The sequence below is a fragment of the Halyomorpha halys genome, unplaced genomic scaffold, assembly GCF_000696795.3.
Source record: "Halyomorpha halys isolate HHAL.00 unplaced genomic scaffold, Hhal_1.1 Scaffold678.1, whole genome shotgun sequence".
Taxonomy (NCBI): domain Eukaryota; kingdom Metazoa; phylum Arthropoda; class Insecta; order Hemiptera; family Pentatomidae; genus Halyomorpha; species Halyomorpha halys.
This window is the reverse complement of record NW_027112940.1, coordinates 292,983-299,233: the sequence shown is the minus strand read 5'-3', so window position 1 is coordinate 299,233 and position 6,251 is coordinate 292,983.

The window sequence follows — 6,251 nt, the reverse complement described above, 5'->3', positions numbered from 1 at the left end:
TTTATTTATGTTGTTCTTTGCTGACCGCACCCCCCGACAAACTTCTCCAAGCATTAATCTACGGTCAACTATCTACACCTCATTAAAAATAATTTTTAAATTTTATTTATTGATAATATTACAATCTGCCATAAATTTGGGCAATGGGTGTAATAGTGATAATTGTACACTTTCATACAAAAAAATAAAAATAAAAAAGTAAATAAATAAATAAATATATATAGAAGAAAAATAAATAAATGAAATGAATATAATCAAACTAAGGAAAATGAATTATATACAATATTTAGGATATATATACCTATGGATTCCCGAGCCCACTTTATCTCTCAGACATAAGAGGTAGAGAAGGCCCTTTGAGATCCCAGCGTAGCCCTCTCATCCTATACTTGTAATTAAGCCAGTGGAGGCTGAGTAACTGCGCTAAGATCCAAGATATCGCACTGTGTTGGGAGGAGTGTTATTAAAAATAACATTTTGAAGATAAAAAATAAGAAAGAATCTCACAGATACACGTTTATCTTAGCCAGCTCATACATAAAGAAATTAGTGTAATCATATAAAAATAAATTAAATAAAAAAATTATCTGACGCATTTATTTACACCTTTACAAAAAAAAATATTTTTTTCATTTATTTGTATGACTCGTTTGTGTCAAATGAGCCTATATGTGTCTGTAACACATATAAGCCTTTACATGTGTGGAAACATTATAACTAAACTGTGTTACATTAGGTTGGGTAGTTTATTGGGCCCTGAACCATACTGAAGTATTTCTATTAGTGTAATTACAGAGAAGAGAGAACTGAACTACAAAACCTAAACCCAATTTAAACTCTTCATAAGTGTGTCAAAAGAAAAAGCGGAACTTTACTTGAACCTGGTAAGGAATGAGTTGAGAACAATAAAAATAACGATTGGTGCGTCATTATTCGTTAAAATATCATCTATAGACGATGAGGATAGAGGAAGATTCCACATGTGCTTTGATTACTTGATGCCTTTTAATGGAATCAGGCAATAATTAAACTTGAGAACATCTCTAGGATTAACCCATAAGTCCTAATAGGTTGCATTAGAAGCATCAAATTCCTATGGGAACTCTAGACAAGTTAGGATATTTCATAAAAGATCCAAATGGGCTGAGGCAAGGAAGGCTTTAGTGCCATCAAAATAATAATAAGTTTTTTTATAAATTAAAGCCAAATAGGTTTTTCTAACAATTTTTAAATTAACAAAAAAAGCTATTCATCTCTGTTTAACATTATAAATTCAAATTTGATACGATCTAAAAGACACTTAATCTGGTTAATTAATTTAGGCCTTGTTCTCTTTAAAACAACTTCTTTATTATTCATGATAAAAATACTTACCCCTTACTTTATTTCCATTAAAGGTTAAATAAAAAACTGCTAATACGGTTGTTATGACAGTCGTGGAAACACGAAAACATTTATTTTCTTCATTCATAATAAAATTCTTTTATCGCTAATATTAATGTATTTTTTATTACTACTGACAATGAAAAATGTTTAGAATAAACTAAATGAAACTAATTGTTTAAACAAAATTTTATGTATTCTACATTTTGAAACTGATTTTGAATCATATTTTGCATCTTATATATTTCGCTATTGATACTTTTTTTCTAAAATATTATTCAGAATATATGAATATTAAAAGTGCCTCTACACGTTAGATTGGCTGTTATAAGTTGGCTTAAATTTGTGACCGACCCTACCAGTGTCGGATTTTGAGCACTTATCAAAGGCAGCCGCCGTATGCTGCCTCCACACGTTTGTGAACAGTTTGCCTTTTTTTATTACTGCCAACAGACAAACATTTGTCTTCTAAGTGTTTAAATTAATTAAAGAATATCTCTAACCTTCAGATTTAATAATTAACTCTATTTTAAAATGGTATATCTTAAAATTCTATCGATTCGGTTTAAATATTTTGTTTTAAATCTTGTAAATTAGCTTTAATAGTTGTTATTCATTCGACACAACACAAATATAAGTTTATAAAGACATTATATGTTTCGATAATTAAATTAACAAATATTTGATAAAAAATCTACAATTAAAGTTGGATTTATGTATTATTTAGCACCATTTCTAAGATTTTTTTATCACTTACCATCTCAATTGAGGATATTTGTGTTTCTTTTTATAATGAAAATAGGGTAAATTGAATTAATAGCCGACCAAAGACAAAAGAACAACAAACCTGTGGATACCAGCCTCAGATGCTTCCTTTGTTTACCAAGCATTTGGATAAGTCTTGGATTTGAGGCAAGTGACAAGCGTGTGGATTATTAAGTTCTCTCTCTCCGCGAGCAGTTTATCGTTAAAATTTCAAAGCAGGCAGCACCCTTATAGATCCTGTAAACCTTCTCGCTGACACAACAGAAAATGGACAGAAAGTAAATGACGATCTAGCTGGGAATGTCGAGAGACGCCTCGATGTCTAGCCCACACCTGCGGAGCCGACACCTGTGTCTTCGTCGTCACAGTGTTCTATAATGAGTCTGCAGATTTCTTTGTTCGCTATCTTCTTCGGTTTCTACCATGTGTTTAACATTAAATATCTTAGTTATAGCTTATCAATTTTTCACTTTCCGTTTCATATCACAGTGTGAATCCTAAATACTTTTGGAAAATATCACAAAGCTCTAAAACTATTTGTTCAAATTTTTCTATTTTTATTTCAGAGTTCAATATGAAACGAGTGAAGGGCTTCTTCTAAAAAAACTTCTTGTCACAAAATTACTTTTCATATTAAAAACTTCGTTCTGACGTTATCCCTATGAAGATAGAATTCTTCAATTATTGATTGAGTTTCATAAGCTCCAAACTAAAATTATGTTACTTTGGCCGAAGGTGTTTTTATCTTATCTCTGAAGAGTTTGAATGTCTAGTTTTTAGAGGAAGCTGTAAATTTTCGGAGTCATTGTAGTCTTCAAGCAGGCTACTAATACTTAATCTAAGAAGTGAACAAATGGGATTTAATTTTCACGATTTGAAATTTAAGCCCAGATGCTGTTCTCGTTTTTTAAAATTTTTATAGAGTTAACAACAACATTTAACATTACTTTAAAAAAAAAAAAAAAAAAATTAACATTACAAGATCTGTCATATGATATGTGTGCCAGAGGTCTATGGTATAGAACACTTGGCTATCGTGAGAGGTTGCCATATGGCAAAGGAAGAGCTCCATTATATACATATATATATATATATATATATATATTGTAATCTATATATTTTCAATTAAGGAGGACAGAAAAAAAAAAATTAACATTACAAATTTACTATTTTAAAGTTATTTTAAGTTGAAAAACATAAAAAGGAGACTTATATATTAAATATTTATAAATATAAAAAAGTACTTTATTTATAAAATATTAAATAAAACAAAGTAAATTTATAGTTTGTACGGTAATATCTTTGAAACATGATCCAAGCAAAGCAGCCATGTGAACCACTGGTGACACATTGAGGTTCAGATCCTCACAGAATTCTATTTTATGCCAACCACAAGGAAAATTTAAGCTCTTCTTGTAAATAATGTACTACAATAAACGTAACAAAAACTAAACCATTTGAAAGAGCTTTGAAGATGGTCTAGTTTTGATTAATTGATATTTAGTGTCGGGATGGACGTTTCTGCAAAATTCCATTCTTAGAGGCTTTCAAATGACAAAACCCTTCCAAAAGTTTTAACTTGATACGGATTAGTCGAATTTTTGTTAACATGATCGGGAAAACTTAGACAGTTACACATTGGTTAGTTGCGTGACAGAAAATTATAATTAAATTGATAGCATCCGGCACCTGAAATGAGCATGTAACGATGTTGAGCTGGATAACGACCGAATTGCTAATAGGGAAATAAACTTTTCAGAGATAGAACGGATATTTAGGTGGGAGCATTTCGTAGATTTGTGGTTTATAGAATGGAGGGGATAGATAGAATAGATTTCTGGGGCCATTGGCAACAAACCTCCAGGTTCGTCAGAAACAATGTTGGCTTATTTTCGAATTTTTTTGATGCATTAAAAACTAAAATGAAAACAGTTTAGTTCTATCTCGTATAGAATTTTCCCTTATTCATCAGCATAAACAATTCTAGCTATAAAGAAAAAAAAAATCAAGGGAATCTTTTAAAGCATAGGTTGTTCAACCCAAAAACATTAAATTTTTATGGTGTCAAAAAGACTTTATAATATACCAAATGCCACAAATCGGAATGAAGCAGGCTAATTTAAATTCAAGATATAAAACAATGATTTTATGTTCAATTTTTAAAAACTTCCAGTGATATTTAATTACCTTGAAATCGGGTAATATAATTTACTGTTATCGGAGTCAGAGATTGTCTTTCGAACTGTACCAAAGTATACATAAGCAATATGGCTTGAATGTTAACCTATGAAAATGTTCTAAAAATTCACTCTTTCTGGCTAGTAATAAATGTTTCAATTTCTTGTTTTTATTGATCTGTTTTATGAATTGGCCAAATAAGGAGTTTAATTTAATTTTTCTATAATAAAAGAAGGATTGTGATTCGTTTTATAAACCTTTGTTATTTCTACGAAAATATTTTTATGTTGGCTAAGTATCTATCTATACTCTTTTCTCGAAGGTTTCCACAAAACTGTTTTTTTTTAAACTATTAATTAATTTATATTACAATGGTGGCTGAACATGATCATTGAATTGAATGTTTATTAGTTGGATGTATAGAATCGAAGGATAAGATGGTTCTCTGTCGGTCAATAAAGGGACTCAAAATAGAAAAAACCATTTATATATTTGAAACCAAGGTTTCATCAGAACTAAATAAATAATATACAAAAAATATTGCTAACTGTGGTAGGACTATATTATGACATTAAGAATGCCTGAATGTTACAATTTTTTTATATTGTTTTATTTTTTGAATAAACACCTGTATTTATTTTATTTTTTTTATATACTTCTGGAAAGATTTAAGGTTTTCCTATTTTGGACAAGGCGGATATTGCTAAGGTGCAAAGCATTTTTCGTATGGAGTCATCTGCATGAGTCAAACTTCAGTTCGGAATTTCTCCTGCGATATCTTTCCTCACTTCGGAGTAAAGAAAATGGCTTTGACTCATAGCTTCGACTTTCAAATGACAATAATGATTAGTTAACACATAATGTATCATAAAAGCATTAATAGCACATGATGACGATATAAATTATTATAATAAAAAATAGGGATACACTGTAATAGTAATTTTATCTATTAACAGGTGATAAAAAAATTTGTTATGAAATGTTACGACGATTCTATTTTAATCTTGTTTTCTGTTTATTTAATTTTTTTTTTATTGTTATTTACTGTATACAAATATATACAACAAGTAAATTTGCTGTAGGTGACATAGTGTCATGATACAATCATGTGGAGAATCGACCCACTGATAGAACTCCAATAACATTTCTAGAGGAGAAGATCTCGAGGCAATCATTTCAGACGCCTAGGAGGATTATTAGGTAATGAAGAAGGAGTCAGGTTAGAAACAAGTGGATTTGGGTGGTTGAGAAGTTTATCATGGAAATTTAATTTTTTTTAAATTGCGGAAATACAAAAAATACATTTTCTTTTAGAAGGGTGCTCATAAAATTCAGAAATAATTAATAAAGTAAAAAAATACAAGTTAAAAATTTGATATTTTACCATGATTCACCAGATCTGTATGTACACCATATACAAAGGCACAGCAAGGATTGTTCACGAAACTCCTCCAGAACTACTCAATTTAATTATATTCATAGCACTGCGAGCTAAGTCGCTGCACATTGTTGGCTGAGTTGAGAGGCGAGAGACCAACCACCAATACCTTTGAATCAAAACAAGAGAATCACCTTTTATGCCGAGATCTCCAAAATCTTAAAAGTCTCCATTTCGACCTTCAACCAGTTAATTATCAACAACAAGATGTAGAAGAAATATGGAAAATTCCGGTCCACTGAAGAGCGAAGAAGAGAATGATCAAACATAAGAACAATCCATGACCATCATAATTTGGATTCTCCTCAGACTGCAGTGACTGGAAATACATATATTGTCTTCTGACAATCTTCATAAGGTTCCAGCGAGTCAGCATAAAATATACCCATAAATACATTTAAGAATATACACACTATAATAAAATTTCCATTATAATATTGATATCAATAAATCTATTTAAATATGATATATATTGTAAAGAACGTTT